Genomic DNA, 22,513 nt, shown 5'->3' on the forward strand with positions numbered 1-22,513 from the left:
AAATAAACAGAACGTCCCAACCTGCCAGTGGCTTACCTTGACGGGCCGGGATCCAAAGTTTTCCAACCCCTGAAATATAGGGTCAGCTCATGAAAGGGTCATACAGTTTTTGCTATTTTACCTATCCATTTTGAGGGGTCAGCTTATAAACAAATGGGCTAATGAATGAGCATATACAATATATTTATAAAAAAAGTTGATTGAACACATGGCATGAAATTGATATTGCCCAAACCATGATTTCCAACAAACCAGGCAGTATTTTTAGGAACTGCTAAGTGTAAGAAGCCTAGTGCCAATGTTAACATGAAAATATGGTCCAAAAAGTCTGTATCATCATCAGATAAGTAAAAACAACAAACTCAATTCCTCGGCTTCACTGTCTAATGGACTCTGGGGATGCGTGTCCAATGCTGTATACCCCTTCATACATAACAGTCATAACAGTGGGATTGATACACCCTTTCTGGTACACAGTACCGCTCAGAGCTCTGCAGAACAGGGGAGCACCACTGCTGAACTATTTGTGATGAGGGTGCAGTATATATTCCTAGTTCTCTGCGAGCCAGCGCTGCTATGCTAAAACTTACTGTTTTTAATTCATGGGGAGCCAAGAATTTACTAGTTTGCTTCTCTGGCTTGTAAGTCATTACTGAAAAGGTGCAAATCTGATGTGGTAATGTTTGTGCTGAAACCTCTGCTTTCCAAGTAGCTGAGCTGCAAGTCACTGATCATGCTTCGCTATATTCAAGACTATTATGATGTGCAAAAATTGTTAGAATTCTTTGGGAGACCTGCTTCCACCAGCAAAGATGTGGTGGCTTCAGGTGAGATCTCTTACAAACACTCTTGTTGGAATTTAATTTCACACTTAATATTGGAATTTAATTTCACACTTAATATTGTGTCTGTTGTTTTTCTCTTCTACCACTTTATTAGGCCACAATCCTGCAAACTTTTATGCATGTGCAAACAAGTAGTTCCACTGAAGGCAAAGGGGCTAGGCCAGGGTTGTCAACTTTCTAATTGCATAAAACTGAACACCCTTGACCCAGCCCCTGTCCTGCCTCTTCCCGAGGCCCCCTCGCCCTGCTCCTTCTGAGGTCCTGCCCCCTGTTCACGCCATGCCCCCTCCCTCTGTCACTTGCTCTCCCCCACTCTCACTCACTTTCACTGGACTGGTGCAGGGGGTTGGGGTGTAGGACAGGGTGTGGGTTCTGGGGTGGGGCCAGAGATGAGGGGTTTAGGGTTCACAAGGGGGCTCTGGGTTAGGGCCTAGGGGTTCGGAGTGCAGGAGGGGGCTCAGGACTGGGGCAGGGGTTGGGAGGCAGAAGGCGGTGTGGGCTCTGGGGTAAGGCCAGGGAGGAGGGGTTTGGGGTGCAGGAGGGAGCTCTAGGCTGGGGCAGGCTATGCACAGCTCCCGGAAGTGGTGAGCATGTCTGGCTCGTAGGCAGAGGGGACAGGGGGCTCTGCATGCTGTCTGCTCCCGCAGACACCACCTCTACAGCTCCCATTGGCTACGGTTTCCAGCCAATGGGAGCAGCAGAGCCAGCCCTCAGGCGAGAGCAGCAGGCAGAGCCCCCCTGGCTGCACCTGTACCTAGGAGCCAGACATGCCAGCTGCTTCTGGAATCTGCGTGGACGCAGGGCAGGCAAGGAGTCTGCTTTAGCCCTGCTGTACTGCCAACCGGATGTTTAACTGCCTGGTCAGCAGTGCTGACCAGAGCCACCAGGGTACTTTTCGACCCAGCTTTCTGGGCAAAAACCGAACACTTGGCAACCCTAGGCTACACCCAGGGATAAGTGTTTGCAGGATCGGGGCTTTTTTGACAAGGGCCCCAGTTCAGCAAGGTATTTGGGCGCAAGTGTAGTTTTAAGCACATGATTAGTTCTGTTGACATCAGTGAAACCACTCATGTGCTTAAGCTGTGCATGAGTTTAAGAACCTTGCTGAATCAGGGTGTAGAACTCCCTGTTGATATCATGAATGTGCCTGTTCTGCTTAACTAATAATGAAAAAAGTATGGCTAATGGTAGGTCATTTTTATTTGTTTGGCACTTATTTGGCTGCTTAGCAGGCGTCATAAAGTTTAAGGCCAGAAGGGATCACCAGATCATCCAGTCTGACCTCCTGTATCTCAGAGGCCACCAACACTACCCAGCACTTGCTCATTAAACCCAATAAATAAAATTAGACCAAAGTATTACAGCTCATAGGAGACTAAATTATTTTGTGCCACAGAGAGAGAATAGGAGGAACTGAGGTGCAGCAGTGGCCAAGGACCTTGCAATGGCAAGGCACAGATTAAGTGAGATATCCCAGCATATGACCCATACCTGCATGCTGCATAGGAAGGCAACCCCCCTCCAAGATCACTGCCAGTCTGAGCTGGGAGAAAATTTCTTTCCGAGCCCACGTAGGGCAATCAGTTAGACCCTGAGCACGTGGAACAAAAACCATATCGCCAAGCACCTGAGAGAGAGAATGCTGATGTCACCTCAGAGCACTGGCTCATCCTATCCAGTGTCCCATCTCCAGACAGGGCCATCCCTGATGCTTCAGAGGAAGGAGACAAAAACCAAAACCCAACAATCCCAGAACACACTGGGGTTGAGGGGAAAAATCCCTTTCTGAGTCCTGCAAGCAGTTGGCTGAAGCATTGGCTTTTAGGAACATAAGACATAATCTGGAAGTGAGCCCAGGACTGCCAAGCCCTGCCCCTCCCCCCACAACATCACAAGCAAGCCTGTCATGCAATCATACTCCTACATTTGGCCAGCTCTCTTTTAAAAAAAACTAAGTTGATTGGTTCTCCCCTCCACCCCCGCCCCCCATTGGGAGCCTGTTCCAGACCCTCGCTCCTCTGATGGTTAGGAACCTTCTTTTAATTTCCAGCCTGAATTTGTTCATGGACAGTTTACACCCTTTTGTTCTTGTGACAACATTGTTCTTTAGCTTAAATAGCTCTTTACCCTCCCTAGTGTTTACCCCCAATGTGTTTATAAAGAACTATCATATCCCTTCATTCTTCTTTTTGTTAATCTAAATAAACCAAGCTCTTTCAGTCTCCTCTCATAAAACAGGCCCTTCATCCCCCAATCATCACCTTCTCTGCACCTGTTCCAGTGTGAATTCACCTTTCTTGAACATGGGTGACCAGAATTGTACACAGTATTCCAGATGAGGTCTTGCCAGTGACTCATATAATGGCATTAATATTTGCCTAATACATCCTAAGATGTCATTTACCTTTTTCACAGCTGCATGACTCATAGTCATCCTGTGATCAACTAACACATCCAAGTGAGCCCTAGCTTGCATTAGAAATTCTTATTATTAGATACTGTGTGTGTGACTTTACACGTTGTACTATTGAATTTAATGCCACTTCTGTGATTTCTGTCTTCAAGGGCATCCAGATCTTCCTGTACAATATTTTGATCCTCCTCTACATTGCCATTGCCTCCCAACTTTGTAACATCAGCAAATTTCATTAGCGCCTTCCTAGTTTTTGTGCTAAGGTCATTAATAAAAATATTGAATAAGACTGGTCCCAAGACTGATGCTTCAGGAACTCCACTAGTAACCTTCCTCCATTCTGATAGTTCATCTTTCAGCACAACTCATGGCCTTCTCCCGTTTAGCCACTTCCTTATCCACTTTATGATTATTGTACTAACCCTCTTCTTCTCTAATTTAATTAATAATTTTCCATGTGTTACCATGTCAAATGCTTTATTGAAGTCCAAGCATATTAGGTCAACTGCATTTACCATATCTAAAAATTCAGTTATTTTCTCAAAGAAGGAAATCAGGTTAATCTGGCATCATTTACTTTTGGAAACCCCATGTTATGTTACATCCCCTTTTCCATTTACCTCCATGAATTCAATCACTTTTTCCTTCACAACTTGTTCCAAAATCTCGCATACTACTGAGGTTAGACTAACAGATCTGTAATTGCCCAGGGCAGTTTTTTTCCCTTTCTTAAATATAAGTCATTAGCTATTCTACAGTCATATGGAACTACCCTGAAATAGACAGATTGATTAAAAATCCTTGATACTGCACCAGCACTCTTATGTGCCAGTTCTTTCAGTATTCTGAGGTGGGAATTATCTGATTCCTCCTTTCCTCCAATTTGAGCACATTACATTCTTTGAGTTTTTCTTCCACCTCAGATGTGGTAATTTCCATTTCCTTACATGTATTTCCATCAGCTGTCCTGCCTTCATGCCTATGTTCCATATTAGCATCCTTATTGAAAACTGAGGCACTATGTTCATTTAACTTTTGGGCTATACTTAGATTATCTTAGATCTCCCCCTGCTCCCATCCACACTGCGTAGTAGCCAAACCTCATCCTTCCTTATTCTTTTTATTTTCCTTAGTCTCTTTTTATTTTTGATTGATTGTTCTGTCTTTTTCCTCTCCCTCTCGCAAACTAAGGATTTGAGACTGAGGCACAATTATCTTTTAAAATGTACATTTTTATTTTTGCAAACTTTTTTTAATGAGAGATTAAGTTGATAACTACAGAGAATATTATATACATGTTTCTTCAATTTCTGTGTAGGAAGCTCCTTAACAAGTTTAACATTTATCTTACACTATACTTACGAGATAAGACAGAATTAAAAAAAAGTATGTTAAAAACAGTGTCGGATTACATACAAGATGTTCTGCCAGATATTAAGAAGAGAGCACCAGAAGGTATTGCATTTAAAGTGATAATGACACGTCACTGAAAAATGTGAAAAGCATTCTTTTTAGAAATATCTCTGCCGGTTTATCAGGCAATCGCTACCACATTTGTTTTTTCTGGTTTCCTCACTTTTCAGTCTCTGGGTACAGTTGCACTTTTAAAACAGAATCTTTGTTTTTCAGCTGTTGTGGAATGGACAAGTGAAATAAGAGCATAATATTTTGTGCCAATTAATTTCTACTGCAATTATATTGATTTTGGTGGAGTTAAACCAGGAATGACTTTGGCTCTTTGTTTTCATGTAAAAACCCTGCTAAAAAAAATCAAGGAAAATGCACTTCTACTGTTGCCTCCACTGTGGAGCTGCACTGGTGGTGAATTAAGGGCTTGATTTCAACAGTGTAACAAGGCCATAGAGCGCTATGAGAGAGGAAGGTTGGTTTTGTGATTAGATCACTAGACTGAGACTCAAGACCTGGGTTCAGTTCCCAGGTCTGTTACAGGCTTCTTGTGTGACATCACTTTTTCAGTTTTCTGTCTGTAAAATGGGGATAATAATATTTCCCTTGTCTTGTCTATTTAGACTGCAGGCTTCATGGGACAGGGACTAGAGCCACATGAATAACTAATTTTGGGGTTCACTGGACATTCTGAAGAAGTCAAAAAATGTTTTGGGTCAAATGAAATGTCTTGTCAGATTCAAAATAGAACATTTTCTTTTGAGCATTTTTTAACGTTTTAATTAAAAAAAATTAAAGGAAATTTCAAAACCAAAAAGTTTGTTTTGAATCAAAAAATCAAAACATTTACACTTTTTCAGAATTATTTGTGCTTTTTTTAAAGTGAAAAATTCAGCACAAATTAGTGAAATGTTTTGATGTCACGAATCTTCATTTTTCAGCAAAAAAAGTTTCTGTTGAAAAATTTTGCCCAGCTATCAGAGGGACTGTTTTTACTATGTGTTTGTACAGTGCCTAGTGGAATGAGTCCCCACCTCAGTTAGCTAAGTTGATAAGCAAACTAATCTGGACAAAAAAAATAAGAGCTGTATTAGACCTCAGCTGAAATCTCACCCTGAACCCAAACCTTTTGATAGGTTTGAACAAGCACCTTCCTTCCCCTCCTCAGTAGGCCTCATTGGCTGAAATCCATCTCAGAGTCTCAGTAGGTTTGACAGTCTCTCCCACTGTTAACTTTAAAACTACATGAGTTCCAAGGATCACTGCAAGCAAGGGGGAACGGATGATATATTTTGAGGCATCTCTGACATCTATCCCTTGAGAAAACAAGATTTGAGAAGATCAGTTTTTCAGAGCTCAGCAGAGATGGTGTCACACTTGATAATGGGCTGACACAGTGTTTTATGGGCATGGGGGGAGGCTGGTTGGATGTCAGGAGGAAGTGGGGCTTCAAGTGCCTGTTGAAATTGGGGGAAAATTGGGGTTCTAGGGCCTATTGACCATAAGAGGAAGGCACTGTGGGCAGGCATCAAGTGCCTTTTGAAGTTTGATGGATGGAACTGAACTTGGGAAGTCCTTATGGATAGGGCCTATATGGAGTCAGATTGTGGAAGCTAGGTCTGTGGACCTGTTGGGAGAATGCTTCATGGAGGATCAGAAGGAGGCCTGCTGAGACCTGCTCAATGGACAGGGAAATTACTGAGGAACACAATGGTAGGGGAAAGATACAAAGAACTGGTTGGTAGGAGAAAAGGACACAGGAAATGTCACAAGATATTAGCATCTGAATTTTTGCATCTTTATCCAAACCAAATAAATGGCTCAGCTTTTCATGTTCATCTTCCACTAATGTTTACACAATGAAATGAAATTGCTGAAGCAAATCATCACCGGCTGAGAAAACTAAGTTTCCATGAGCAACAATGAAGGCTAATTCTGGCAGGCTATGGCATTTGGAAACACAAGCTTGACTTCTGGTAGTAATAAACATTCACCGTTATGTTTAGCAAGTAGTCATGGCCAGTGATTAAAGCAGACTGAAATAGGAGGGAGACCTCCTCCAGCCAGGGGGGCTGTCATCACAGATCTTGATGTTATATAGGGATGTGGCATTACATCCTCTTCTAATGATATGATGTATAAAGACGACAATGAAGACAAGACAAAACTGTATCTGAAAGGGTCCAGGTCCTCAAGAGGGTTCATTGTCAGCCAAATGAAAAGTACATGTTGTACATGTTGTCTGTTACAGCTATCCCCCTATTCCATTTTGTTTCTTACAGCTGTCCCCATACTCCATTTTGTTTTTGTTCTCCTCCTGTGGCCGCCCTTCCCTGGCTGTTAAGTTGTTTACCAGGGCCACTGCCCTTCTCAAAGGGAGGGCCCCTTAAGTTGTTTACCAAGAGCCATTGCCCTTCTCAAAGGGATGGCCACTTGTGCTGCGTGTTAAGTGGGACCACTGCCCTGTTCAAAGGGTTAGTCCTGTTATCACCTTGTTGAACCTGGGCTTGGTGTAGGGCAGGCAATGTCCAGAGCTGCAAGACCTATTGTGTTTTTAAGATCCTGGGCGTGAGTCATAGGCCTCATGTGCTTTTGAGTCACCTATTGCACAGGACTCTGCCCAGGCATGTCTCTGTGCTCACCTGCAGTTTTTCCCTGTGCCCCCTCCCCTGTGACAGAGGGAGCCTATCAGGATCACTGGCGGGAAACTGCCTAAGTTTGCCTTTAAAAACAGACATTTTTGAAACAAACATCAGAAAGGTTCCTGCATTGCTGCCTGGTCTGATCAGCCAGGGGTTTTGGGGGGTCCTTTCTCCGCTCTTGTTTTATTTTTGAGCATACCCCCGGTTTTTAAACCCCCCCCCCCACGAAGAACGAATTGCTGCCTGAGAGATCTCCTGATTATCGAGACCGTACGGAGCCCTCCTTGCTTCTTCTGATGTTACTGCTGCTTCTGCCTTTGCTGCTGCCTTGGGGACTGGTAAGAATCCCTCTGTAAAACTTTCCATACTTTTATTTTATTATTTTAGCTGCTGGCTCTGTTTCCCTAGCACACAGACTCAAGCTAAACCTTGGTCTGTGTCTTAAAACCTCTCTTAAACTCCGCTGCGCTTTGCTGCTAAAAATAAGGTTGTGCCGCTGCTAAGCTCTGCTCCCTGCTTTCAGCTGTATCCACTGCTGCAGCCACCATCCCTTGGCTTCCTTGGGGGCTGCCTTGGGAGCTGTATCCTGGGCACATACCCCTCTGCCCTCTGTGACTTCCCCATAGCATAAGGTGCACCGTAGGTTTTGCTTTTTAGTTTAATAAGTCATAGTTTGCTAAGATTGTAGAGCTTGTAAGTTTCACCTGCCTTGTTATAGTTTGCTGTTTTGTTGCCCTGTATAGTTGCTTGTTATAGTTTGCTTAGAATTGTGATATTTGTTGTTTTGCCTAGTCGTTGATTAAGATAGATTAAAAAAAACCATTGCTTGGTTGTATTCTGTACCTGTTTTATTACTTTATATAAGCTGCTTGTAATTTATATAAGTTTAATTAAGTTAGAGGATAGATAAAGTTTTTACTGCTTGAATTCGTCTTCCCGCTGTCCCAACCTCTCCCTGAACTTTCCCGTGTCTGTTTTTCCCCCGCTCCAATCTCCCCCTCTGTGTGCTCCTCCGTGTCTCCCTGTGGTAACCCCTTGCTGCTCCCCCACCCCCCGCGTAATTTCCCAAACCCTTTGCCGCTTCTTTTCTCTTTTTTTTGGGGGGTGTCCCTCTAGCCCTTCTTTACACCTCTTTGCTGCCTCTCCCTGTGTTCGTGCCCCCGCTCCTCCGCTGCCCCTCCCCTACTGAAGATCCCCATCACACTGCTCCGTTTGTCTTCACCCCGCTGCTCCGCAACTTCCCTGAAGTGCTCTCCGCTGCTGCAACCTGCTTCTTCCCTCAGCCGTCTCCCCCATTCTCCACGTGCCTTCCCATCGCTTACATGTTTAGCGCCCTCCCCTCTTGCTGCTCCCAGACTCCCCTTAAGTGCGCTCCAGCTGCTCTTGTCTCCCGTACCTCCAGCCCCCAGGCTCCTGAAGACTGCTGCTCTGGGCTTCAGAGTCTCTCGCTGCTTGCAGCTGCACTCTCCTCTCGTTAGTTACCACTAATCACTCACTCCCCTCCCCCCTCCCGCTTCTTGACCCAGCTTTTAGGTACACTCTTGCTATCACAGCCTCACAAATTAAGTCAGTAATTTTCTACGTTGCATAATTTTACTTATCACCCATATTGTATTATTGCACTGTGACTCACATTTTACTTGTGGTTATAACACCCCATTAGTTGCCTCCATTTTTCTAATATACTTTGTATACCATTTTTATATAGAAGCTACCATTTTATTTTGCATTCCACACTGTATCTAGAGTTGTTCCTATATAAAGTTGAGTTGCTTATTGACTGTACTGTATCCCATTGTGCTGAACCCCACTTACTGTACCCCACTGTTAAAACTCCCTACATTGTTCAATAAGAACCCCCCCTTATCATTGTCTATTTTAAACACCTTATACACCCCATCCCATCGCATTTCATTGTTAAATTCCCACCACTTCCTTTTTCCTTTAATAAAGAAATTAATTGGCACCCCACCTGTGTGGTAATTGCTCCCCAAGATCCCATATACTTGCAGGCAGGGACACATGTATGCGTGGAGCGAGGGGCGGCTCTAGGTATTTTGCCGCCCCAAGCACGGAAGGCAGGCTGCCTTCGGTGGCTTGCTTGCAGGAGGTCTCCGGTTCCGCGGATTCGGCAGCATGCCTGCGGGAAGTCCGAAGCCGCGGGATCAGCGGACCCTCCGCAGGCATGCCACCGAAGGCAACTTGCCTGCTGCCCTCGCTACGACTGGCAGAGCACTCCCTGTGGCTTGCCGCCCTAGGCATGTCTCATGGTATAATTCCCCACTCTGAACCTTAGCGTCCAAAAGATGGGGTACCAGCATGAATTCCTCTAAACTCAATTACCAGCTTAGTACTTGTAGCGCTGCCACCAACCAGGAATTCCAGTGCCTGGTACACTCTGGTCCCCCCAAAACCTTGCCCGGGGACGCCTAATACCCAGTCCTTCTTGATCTCAACACAAGGAAAATAAACCCTTTCCCTCACCGTTGCCTCTCCCAGGCTTCCCCTCCCTGGGTTACCCTGGAAGATCACTGTGATTCAAACTCCTTGAATCTTGAAACAGAGAGGAAAATCCACCTTCCCACCTCTTTCTCTCTCCCCCTCTCAGACTCTCCCTGAGAGAGAAAGTAATCCTAACACAGAGAGAAAATTAACCCTTCTCTCCCCCTTCCCTCCTTTCTCCCTACCAATTCCCTGGTGGATCCAGACCCCATCCCCTGGGATCTCACACCAGAATAAAAAAACAATCAGGTTCTTAAACAAGAAAAGCTTTTAATTAAAGAAAGAAAAAACAATAAAAATTATCTTTGTAAATTTAAGATGGAATATGTTCCAGGGTCTTTCAGCTATAGACACTGGGAATACCCTCCCAGCCTAAGTATACAAGTACAAATTAAAATCCTTTCAGCAAAATACAACTTGAACTCCTTCCAGCCAAATACACATTTGCAAATAAAGAAAACAAACATAAGCCTAACTCGCTTTATCTACCTAGTACTTACTATTCTGGATCTATAAGAACCTGTATCAGGGAGATTGGAGAGAAACCTGGTTGCACATCTGGTCCCTCTGAGCCCCCAGAGTGAACAACAACTAAAAACTAACAGCACACACAAAAACTTCCCTCCCTCAAGATTTGAAAGTATCCTGTTCTCTGATTGGTCCTCTGGTCAGGTGACAGCCAGGCTCACTGTTCTTGTTAACCCTTTCCAGGGAAAAGAGATATGAAGCACTTTTGTTCTATTAACTCTTACTTATCTGTTTATGACAGCATGCGCTTGGCGTGCTGGTGCCTGGAGCCGCCTCTGTGTGGAGCTGTGTAGGGGTACAGTTTTCCTGCACTCCAACCCTTCTGTTATTTTTGAACTTGACCAAGGTGGAGAATCTCTGCTGATGTAAAATCAAATAATAATGGGAGGTTCTTCCCCCAGAAAATTTGGAAATAAATACTCAGTGAAATTGCCTGCATTTCAAAAGCCTTTAAGACATTTTAGAAGATATACTTTACATAAACTCACATCTATTAGGCATTATTTATCTGTTTCTGTCTCCCCTCAGCCCTTATCACCGCCATCCTTGGGGGAAGACAGTTGGAATTTCCTTCTTCCTCTACTCCTTGGAGCTGGTAGAGGAAATGTGGTGGGGTATAAACCCCACCCTGGCACTAAAAGGGTTTTGGAGTTAGAGAGCTCAATTAAGGCACCTGGTGGCTCCTGGAGGATGAGTCAGGCCAAACTGTAGAGAAAGCCCGACTGGGGGAGTAGATGGGTGGTGAGTATCAAGGGAGGAAGCCTAGATGAGAAGGAGGCTATAGAGCAGGGGTGAGCAAACTATGGCCCGCATGCCAGATCTGGCCCATCAGGGCTTTGGATCTGGCCAGCAAGCTTGCCACCCCTGTGGTGCCGGGAACCCCGCACCATGCCTGGAAGTGGCTGGCAACATATCCCCGTGGCTCTGGGAGTGGGAGGAGAGGGCTCTGTGTGCTGCCCTCGAATGCAGGCACCATGCCCCGCAGCTCCCATTGGCTGGGAATGGCGAACCGTGGCCAATGAGAGCTTCACGGGAGGTACCCACAGGAAAGGGCAGTGCTCAGACCCCTCTGCCCTTCCTCCCCCAGGGGCTGCTCGGATGTGGTGCCAGCAGCTTCTGGGAGTGGCACAGGGCCAGGGCAGGCAGGGAGCCTGGCCTGGCCCCAGTGTGCACTGCTGCATCCGTGGAGCCGCTCCAGGTAAGTGGTGCCAGGCTGGAGCTTGCACCCTATACCCCAACCCCCTCCCCTGAGCCCCCTGCTGCACCTCGCACACTTCCTGTGCCCCAAACCCCTGCCTCAAGCCCCCTGTTGCACCCCACACCTATCCTGCACCCCAACCCCCTTCCCTGATTCCCCTCATACACCCTGCACCCTTCCTCCACCCCAACCCCTTGCCCTGAACTGCTTCCTGCACACCACATCCCCTCCTGCACCTCAACCCTCTGCCCCAGCCCTACATTCATGGCCCTGCATGCACTTTCCCCACCCAGATGTGGCCCTCGGGCTAAAAGGTTTGCCCACCCCTGCTATAGAGAGAGGAACTCTGCAGTGCCTCTGGTTGCTAGAGAGTGGAGGAAAGGCATAGAGTGAGCAGATAGATGCACAGCCCAGGGAGGGGCTCTGAAAAAGGGCCTGAAGGAAAACCAAGGTTGGAAGAAATCCAGGGAGGTAGTGAGTGTGAGGAAGCAGACCGTAGCTGTTTGCCACAGGATCCCTGGATTGGAACCCAGAAGAAGGGCCTGGATTCCCCTTCCAGCCGCTGGAAAAAGATGGTGTGGAAACACCCTGATGCAAGGGAGAGAAGGACTACAGGGTCTTGGCCTCCAAGGACAAAGTGTTGGGAGGTGTTGCTCCACAGAAAAAGAGGAGGACAATCCCCCAGAGCCCAGGATGGGATGAAAAGTCTGTGGAGGAGTCAGTCTGGATAGGAGTGAAATGCAATATTTGAGTTTATTGGACTTTTTTTCCTTACTCTATCAGGGATGGGACTAAATGTGACCTGGCTGCATGACTGCATCAGGAGATGAGGCAGGCCTCTTCAGGGACTGGAGTGATGATTGTCAGGAGGGACTAGATGAAGACAGTCTCCTATGTCCAGCTGTGAAGGAGTGTGCCTGTGGTAAAGTTCTCCTTTCTACAGGGACAGATCTTTCTGCAGAGAAGGCTAAAAACATCCATTTCCCACTACTCCATCAATTGCTGCTATTACTCCACCTACTAACAGGAAACATTGGGAGACCCAGAAACTCCTCAGCCAGGCACTAGCTTTCCTCTTGCTCCCACTTCATATTCCCCTGCCTGATGAGTCATTGGGAAGAGGAAGGGAGTGAGCTCCATAGGCAGGAGGAAGAATCTGCTCTTCTTACTCTAACGCTCCTCAGGAGTCATATTTGTTAGGCATAGAACCTTTATTAATTACACAAGTACTCAATTCAGGCTGAGACTGCTGAGGTGTGTGGAAACCTCTAGCACAAGAGTTCTCTGCTGAGAGTCACAGGTGTCACGGGGCTGTGACTACCATGCCATTCCCATATTGTTAAATAAGAGGGAGTTCCTAGCTAGACCAGGGCCAGGGGAGTGGGAGCCCACATGTACATGTCCTGATAAGATTGAGAACCACTGCTCTAGTTCACACTGAGTATGCTCAGAAATTTAACACTACTAGTAGCATAATCACACCCATGTTACTATCATGAGATCTACCCTTACATGCATAACATAGAAACAAACATCCCACCCCCAGAACTGCAGTACATGAATAACAGCTAAGTGAACAGGAACACATTAAAATCAATGGTCTTTTGTTTGGGTCTTTTGTTTTGGGTATGTATTTTAGAGCTAGTGTCTGATTTTTCATGGCAAATTTATGGATTTGTTCGTAGTATGTCCTATTTTAGCGCTGAATCTTTCAAAGGGCATGTTTCTAGCTTTTTGTCTATGTGAATTCTATTCTGAATCTGTTTTATGTGAATTTTTACTTCTTCAAATCTTCTCTGGTTATTCCAGCCATTTGCTAGTAGGATCAGGAAATCTGAACAAAGAGTATTAGACTATCAAGGCCAAATACCTTCTAGAACAGTCAACGGTGACAGTTCTGTTATTATTAGAAACCTATTTTAAAAGATTCAGGGTGACTTCCTGGGCCCATTGAAGTCAAAGGGAGTTTCAAGGTCAAATATTACAGCTAAGCATTCCTAGTGCATTATGTTCCTACAAGATGGTTTGGTGTGTTCATGTTAACCAGCCTGCTTTCTGTACACAGTCCACGCATAGCACTCCCTCCAGCTGTTTCTACACCTGTGAAATGGTCACATGATACCAAGCACCGCTCACAGGATCGATGCAAAAATTGCAGTATTTTACATATGATATTTGTGTATAATGTATATAACATGCCTAAATATTCAAATGGATCCAAACATTTTGGATACCTTGGAGATTCGAGGGTGGGACTGGAGGGAAAGGGAGTTCAACTTGCAACACCTGCAGCCTGATTATCAGAAGTGCTCAGCAGCCACAGCTAAAGGCAGTGAGAGATGCAGGTGTTTAGCATGTTTGAAAATTGGGTCGTAGGTGCCTGTGCAGCCTTAACTCAGCCTCCTTGTGTACACGTATTATGATAAAGTTTTTAATTACATAATCATATGCTGTTTTTCCACCAGGTCGCACCTTATTCTACGCACCGAAAGGACAGTGTTCACCTAATGAGCAGCTATTCAATACACCTCTACCCCACTATAACGTGACCTGATATAACATGGGTTCGCAGATAGCGTGGTAGCAGTGGGGCTCCGGTGACACTTTAAAGGGTCTGGGGCTTCGGCTGTTGCAGAGAGCCCCAGGCACTTTAAATCACCACTGGAGCCCTGCCGCCAGGGGCTGCGGCAGCGGGGCTCTGCCAGCAATTTAAAGGGCCTGGGGCTCCCCGTGGCCAGAGCCCCGGGCTCTTTAAATCACAGCTGCAGCCCTGCCACTGCTACCCTGATATAACGGGGTTTCACCTATAACATGGTAGGGATTTTGGCTCCCCACAACTGCATTATATTGGGATTGAGGTGTATTTTATTTTCTCCTCATTCAATGTGAGGCCTTATGCCTTATTTCCTGCACACTATTCAAACCGTACTCTGAAGACAGAATTATTAATTTCCTCATGAGAAAGTGGGTGGGGTAATATCTTTTATTGGACCAACTTGTGTTTCTGTGGTGCTGTCACCATAGAAACTGAGTGCTTCATCAATGTTAATGAATTTATTTTCACAACACACTGTCAGATTAGAAGGTATTATTCCCATTTATCAGATGGGAAATGAGACACAGAGTGACTAAAGTCAAAAGTAGCCACTAATTTTGGTGGCCCAATTTGAGATGTCTGATTTTTCAGAGTATGTAGAAATAGATAGTATTTTATATGTTCAAAGCACAGCTTCCAAGTTGGGAGGGGTTCAGATGTTTTGGAGGATAGGATTAAAATTCAAAATGATCTGGATAAACTGGAGAAATGATCTGAAATAAATAGGATAGAATTCAATAAGGACAAATGCAAAATACTCCACTTAGGAAGGAAGTCAAGGAACAGTCAGTTGCACCCATACAAAATGGGAAATGACTGCCTAGGAAGGAATACTGCAGAAAGGGATCTGGGGGTCATAGTGGACCACAAGCTAAATATGAGTCAACTCTGTGACACTGTTGCACAAACAGTGACCATCATTCTGGGATGTATTAGGAGGAGTGTTGTAAGCAAAACACAAGAAGGCCTCAGCTGGAGTATTGTCTCCAGTTCTGGGTTCCACATTTCAGGAAAGATGTGGACAAATTGGAGAGTCCAGAGGAGAGCAACAAAAATGGCTAAAGGTCTAGAAAACATGACCTGTGAGGAAAGATTGAAAAAACTGGGTTTGTTTAATCTGGAGAAGAGCAGACTGAGAGGGGGACATAATAATTTTCAAATACATAAAAGGTTGTTACAATGAGGAGGGAGAAAACTTGTTCTTGTTAACTTCTGAGGATAGGACAAGAAGCAATGGGCTTAAATTGCAGTAAGGGAGGTTTAGGTTGGACATTGGTAAAAACTTCCTGTCAGGGTAGTTAAGTACTGGAACAAATTGCCTAGCAAGGTTGTGCAATCTCCATCACTGGAGGTTTTTAAGAGCAGATTAGACAAACACGTGTCAGGGATGGTCTTTTATGTTTATTTAATCCTGCTTTGAGTACAGGGGACTCGACTACATGACCTATTGAGGTCCCTTCCAGTACTACTCTTCTATGACACCATTGACTTCAGTTAAAGCTGTGAGTGCTCTGCACTTCTGCAAATCAGACCCCAGGGTCTCAAGTCAGGCACCCAGAAAATGAGGAATGCACAATTAGCGGAGGTGAAAGTAAGCCAATACAGTCCACTATGGCGTACCAGCAAGAGCCAGTATGCCGTGCCGGACCGCATCGGCTTCTGCAGCGGGGATTTAAACGGCTCTGCAGGGAGCCCCGAGTCCTTTAAATCCTGGCCTGCAGCTCTGGCGGCCGGGCTAGGGCCGGCATTTAAAGGGCCTGGAGCTCCACAGTGGCTGGAGCCTCGGGCCCTTTAGTTCGCCCTGTGGGCTACCAGCCACCTCTGCAGCTGGGAGCCCCATGGTTGATTTAAAGGCCCTGGGACTCCCAGTCACAGCTGGTGCTCCAGGGCCTTTAAATCCTGAGGCCCCGTCTCTTCCTGTTGAGGCCACCCCGCCCCACCCAGGACTCCGGCTGTACTGGTAAGTCCTGTGAGTTACTTTCACCCCTGACAATTTTAGTTTAAGTGACTTGACTACTGTTACTCAGGACCTCAGTAGCAGAGGCAGAGATAGAGTCCAGTTTTCCAGGAGAGCCTTCAACTGCCTTAGTCACAAGACAATCCTGCAGTCCCCTACCTCATTCACAACATACCTTCCAACTTCTGCAACAAACAAAGCAGGGGTCATACAGACAATACTCCTGGAGGAATTCTGTGCCAATGCACATACACAGAATTTATGTACCCTGCAGATTTCTTTGCTTCTCTGCAGAAAAATGACTTTCTGACAGGGAAGCAAAGGGAAGCCACGAGAGTGGTCATATGACCCTCCTCATCAGTATGTTTCAGGTGCCCTGGGCAGCCAGCAGAGAGGTAAATCACTTGGATGCAGTGGGTGGGACTGGGAAAGATTCGGCTCGTGGCTCCTGCCCTGCACTAGGCGCAGCTGCTAGTCCCGGCTGGGCTGGGGAGGATACGAATTCCTCTTCCCTTCCATGGCATCTGGGCCAGGTCACACGGCTATATCCAGATTTCTCCCCTAGCTGCAGGAAGCTCTGCAAACTATCCTCCCACCACGCTTCCTGCACCCATTGCTCGTCAGCTGCAGGGGGAAGGATCACTATACAGGGAGCTGCTCCCCCATCCGCCCAATTTCTGTGCATCCAGACCCCCTCGTACTCAGACCCTCTCACTGAGCCTTACCCCCTGTACTCAGAACACCTCCCCCGGTCAAGCCCTCCACTCCCCCACCTCTGGACCACCCTGATGAGCCATCTGCACCTGATCTCCACCCCACCAACCCTCAACCAGCCACACTTGGATCCTTATCCCACTGAGCCATACTCCCCCAGCATGTGGACCTCCCACACCCAGAGCCCAGCTGAGCTTTACCCCCCACCCCACCCCCAGACCTCACCCCCACTGAGTCCCAACCACCTTCACCTGGACCCCCCTGTAGAGTCCTATTACTGTTGCACCCAGAATCCCCAACAAGCCCTTCTGCATCCAGATCCCCCCTGCACCTAGATCCCCCCATTGAGCTGCCCACATTCAGATTGCCTCACACAGAAACTTCTCAACCCACACCTGGATCCCCCCACTCTAAGCCCCTCCACACTTGGATCCTGCCTTGCTAAGCCTGCCTGCCCACACCAGGTGCACCTGGCATGGAGGGGCAGAACCCTGGGGTGTTTCTGGGCCAGGCCTGGTCCTTGCACAATGTCAGGGTTGGGTGCAGCTTAACTGCTGAGTACATGTCCCAGGGGAGCTGCACAGTGATCTCCCACCTCTGTGCACCTAGTGGTCTGTGTTCCCCAATGCCATGCTGGAGCCGCTGCATTTATGTGACAAATAAAATTTGCAGAATTTTGTAGAATTTTAAAATATTGTGTGCAGAGTTTTTATTTTTTGGCACAGCATTTTTAATTATTTGGTGCAGAATGCCCTCAGAAGCAAGATAAGTCTCCTTCACTACACAACCCTGATTACTCCGTCTATATAATTTAATTATCTGAGATTTTTGGTGGCCTTTGGTTTAATTTACTATAATTTTTAAAAAAAATGTAAGGGTCTTTTTGGACCATAAGTGACCTAGAGATAAATATGGGTATAATGGCCTTGATCCTTTGGGTCACCTTTCCCACCCCAAAAGGATCCTGCACAATCTATCCAGACCAGTCTTGGGCTGCTCTAACTTGTGCTTGCTGCTAATGGACTCCAATGGAACAACATTTTTTTTAACCCTAGAAATATTAGGAATTCAAGTTTGGCTTCCTGGAGGATTGCTTGGATGTCTTGGAGCGCTTGCAAGATCTCACATGCTAGTTGAATGAGTGAGGTGTAAAATTCTGTACAAAGAAGTCTTTTTCTCCAAATGTTCATTAGTTATTGAAGTTACGTAGGTGTTAACAAAAATATACACCCAAAGAGTTTTAAACAGTCTTGTCTACAAATTCTTTCCCTGCTTAATTGCTCAGGTAAGCTTTCACTGTTTTTTCCCTGTTGCAGGTCACCTGTACTTTTAAGAAAAAGATGTATTTTGTGTGATTTAGAGCAATATTGTTTTTTTCCACTAGTAATGTGTATGTATATATTATGGACTACTGTACTTTACTTGAACAGGTAGATGGTCACCAAAATACAGAAGAGTGATCAGTATCAAAGTTTATAAATAGCGGTACCGGGAACATAATAATAGCTTTGCTGCTTCTATACAAAAGCAAATGTAACTAGGCTATGCTCATTACAGGACTTGGATACAAACTGACCAGTGCATCTGAGGAGCAATGGCCTACCTTTCCTTTTTAAAGCTTCTGGATTCTTATTATGGCTGTAACAAATAATTCAGAATTCTGATGCAGAGCAAAACCAACTGTCCATTTCATGTTGCTTTAGAATTTCCTTTCTGATTTCTAAGGAAACTCAAATTGCTATAAAAAATCTTTCTCTTTATTATAAAACTTTTAGAGGGCTTGTTTTATAACTTTGAGTTTAGCTTGACTGCATTCCATTGTCTTATGACCAGCAGCAGAATCCTGGATAGGAAGCTCAACATTTAGAACTCTTTATAGGGTCACAACATTCACTTTTGGGAGTGTTTCATAAGGCCTAGATTCATCAAGATAAAGAAGCATGTGCCTAGCTGTAAGCCCATAAGTAGCCCAAAGTCAATGGGACTACTCATGTACTTCATGTATGATTTATGAAGGGATTTAAGTGTTCAAATGCTGAACATCACGGCACCTGAAATTTAGGTTTCTAGAAAATCACAGGAACAACATGTCAATCCACAAATCTGGGTTTGGTGCCTAGGTTCCTTATACAATGAATGGGAAGAGACAGGTGCCTGAGAATGTGATTCCCAAAGCCAGCACACTAGGTGGGGAGCTGATCAAAGGGGTACATGCTAAGCCCCGCTCAACTCTCAGAGACAGGTGCCTAAGTCTGGGCTGCAGCGAAGTGTCTATCTTTGTTTAGTGATCCATGAACCAGAACAAGCTGCCTGGAGTTGGGAGGCTTAGGCGCCCTAAACTGTTTCTTGAGGGAATGAGTCAGGTGCATGCCTCGCTTTACACAAAAAGGCTGGAGGTGATGGTGCTCATTGTGTAACTTTTACCTGGTGTTGAGAGCACTTGTTGGGGTGTAGGAGACCCAGGTTCAATTGCTCCTTGCCTGCCAGAGGTGTACAATGGATTTGAACAGGGGCATCCCACCTCCCAGAGTGCTCTAACCACTGAGCTTTAGGATATTCTGATGTGGGGCTCCCTCAGTGTCTCCTATTTAGGCTGTTTCTCTGTGGATAAATGATGACAGACTCATTGGTGTGGGCAGGGGAGGGGGACGGGGGGGGGCAAGCTAGACCTGGGGTCTTCCACCTGGATGCCCTAATCCTTGGACTAATCTCTCTCACTCTCTCTGGCCCAATGACTGACTGATTGTTCCACTGTAGGTGATAAACTATGACTCCTCCTTCCCCTCACTGCCTTCTTCTGTTCCTTTCCTGTTGCAAATTCTGCTATTCCACCATCATCCTACCTGCCTCTACCCCTAATTTAAAGAAATAAGACAATTAGATGATTCATTAACATAGCTGCTGGTTATCACCATGTCCATTTGCTTGTGTGTTTATATCCCTATCCCTATCCCTATCCTCTTGCAAACACTAAAGCCCAGGAACAATTTTATGCATGGGAGTAGTGTTGCGTTCATGTTGGCTACTTCCATATGTAAAGTTAGTCCTGGTTGTGTTTGCAGGATCAGAGTCTTGAACTGTAAATCCTCCAGAGCTTGTCTAGCACCTAGCACAACAGAACTCTGTTTGTTATTGAGGGGGTGGGGATAGAGGCTTTGTGTCTGACTTTAAACATTATTCATAACAAAATATCTGACATTTTCCATTTTTCTTTTTATATGTATTTTCAGTACCTTGTGTTTGGCAAAATATTGCTGTTTATGAAGTTTGATTTGATTACCAGAACAGATAGAACATAAGTACCAAGAATTGTAAAACATACAAGTCTTTGCCTTAGCAGTTTTTTGTATTTTTTTTTTAATGGAGAGTGCAGCTTACTTTCAATGTTATCACCTTTTAATCCTAACTACCAGTCATGAAGAAATCAAGACTATTTCTGTGGAATGATGAAAATATCATCTCACAAAGTTTCACTGGTATACTAGCAAGAAAAACAAATGAAAGGCTGGAAAGTGAAATAGGAAAGCTAAAAAAGAAAGGGAAACATAGAGATGTTTGCTTTCTGAGTAACTTTAAACCAGTGAGGTGAACTATCCAGTGGCAGCACAGTGAGATGGTCATTCTAAGACATCTACCACTGATGAGTAGACTTTCCATTTCAATATAATACTGCACATTATAACTAATTCATCTGTGTTACCCAAAATTGGGCCAGCTAGTAAGCTTAGGGAGGACTGACCCACCAAAGTTTGGCAGAAAGCAGCATGTTTATTATACTGAAAGCTAAGCTCAAAAGAAGATGTGTGAGGGGGTGGAGTTCACACTCACACTTGCATATTCATACTCCCAGGACAGGCACAGCACTGAAGATGTCAGGATCCTCCAAAGTAAGTGTCCTACAGTGCAGCGATGGATGGTGCGATGAAGCACAATGGAATACAACATGGCAAACCACTGGCCAGGCGGTCCAGGCGAAGGGCCTTCACGGGAGGTACAATCTTGGGAGGTACAAACTCCTGAGCACATGTGCCCCTCCCATTTTAAGGATGTGTGCCTCACGGCCTGCAATTAAAGATGACTTGGCCGCATCTGGTTGGTCACACTGCACCTCGGACAGTGTCCATGCATTGGGCATGTGATCGCTGTCTAATCGGAGTCCCAGACACCTTGTCTACCTAGGAGCTCTTCTGATCTTCCAGCTGCTCAAGCAGCCCATTCATCCCACAAGCATTCCAGGAGGGAGGGAGAGGGGGAAATTACTAGCAATCTTCCATCAGCTGGATGAAGAAACACCTAAATGTAGAACTCTGATCTGACTGTTCTCCTGGGGTATCTTCCAGACAGTATACATATTTTGATTGGTCACAATACACATATCTGTTATCCTTAATTTTGGGACATGTCTATATTTAAAAGCTCTTTACAGTGGCTTTTATGCTGCTGGAGAATGGATTTATTTATATAGCCCCATAAATTTCAGCTAGTGCTTGGTCTGTCACTTGGTATAATATCTATCTTTTCAGTATGAAAAAGCAAATGTAAACAGTTTTCTTTTTCAGTGAAAGGACTCATACTAGTGTTCAAATGAAGTAATTTGAAAAAGGGATAATAGAGTCACTGTAGGGTGGTGTGGTGAGATCCTGCCCTATTGTAGAGAGAGCTAGTAGCAATCCCTATACAAGTGTTTCCATTGTAAGATCCTGGTTTCAGTTGCTGATAACTTTGTCAAACTTGGATATGGTGGTTTTGGTGTTTGTACTTTTTGGCATGCCTCCAGTTTTAAGCTTCTGAATAAAATCAGCATGCATGTGCTAAATTTTCTGAAAATTCCATTTGTATTGGGCATGCTCCAGTGGAGGGCTCCAGGAGCTAAACAGAACTTTTTCTGCAATTGCTCCTCCTAGCAGCCAAAGAGCCTGGGGAACAGAAACTGAGAGCAGGGAAACTCTGTCTTGTGTTCCTACTGCTCCGATTTCAGTTAACTGGAAGAATGATAAAGATAAATGACTGGAATGCAGAGGGGCTATGGGGTAGGCAGAGATAAGCTGTGGCAGTGGGATGGGTGGGGGGGACATGGTGCAGAAACAGACTGTGGGGCTACACACAGGGCAAAGGGAGTGGTAGAGTCAGGCTGGCAGGGTACATGATAGGGGAAGAGGGGACATGTGGAGGGACAGTGAAAGAAGAGTCTGAAATCATTACCAAACACTGGAATAGAACCCAGGATTCCTGAGTCTCAACATTCCTCTCCTCGTAAAGAGCTATGAAACCCGGTAATAAAGTGTCCTTTCCCTCTTGTGGTTGGTCTACCCAGTGGATAATAGCCTGCTACTAGTAGCAGTTACTCCATTAGCCCTAGTGATAGTGCTTTGTGTCATTAATGGAACGGTTCCAACCCTACTGATGACCCTGTTTTGAACATATAGGTGGTAAAAATGACAAGTACTCTGAAAAATGGAGTTTCACGTTCCTTAAATTGGATTCCTGAAATTGATTGACAATGATAATTTTGGCTCTAATCTCTTTGTTCCTCAATTCCCCATCTGTAATATAGACATAAGGATGCCTCACTGCATAAGAGAATGGTGTGAAGATACATTCACTCATGTCTGCGAGGCCTGCAGCTAGCACAGTGATGAGTGCTCCCGAAAGCCCATGAGGGAATCAGTTCTGTATTCAACACTTGCTGAATGCCAGGCAGTAAATATGGC

The 22,513-nt window shown here is 45.3% G+C and overlaps 1 protein-coding gene across 1 annotated transcript in view; it reads left to right on the forward strand.

Annotated features, from left to right (window-relative positions):
- The window catches only part of LOC127051789 (uncharacterized), a 434,435-nt gene that overhangs the window by 221,028 nt on the left and 190,894 nt on the right, over positions 1-22,513 (forward strand). The window lies entirely within an intron of this gene.

The sequence above is a fragment of the Gopherus flavomarginatus genome, chromosome 5, assembly GCF_025201925.1.
Source record: "Gopherus flavomarginatus isolate rGopFla2 chromosome 5, rGopFla2.mat.asm, whole genome shotgun sequence".
NCBI lineage: Eukaryota > Metazoa > Chordata > Testudines > Testudinidae > Gopherus > Gopherus flavomarginatus.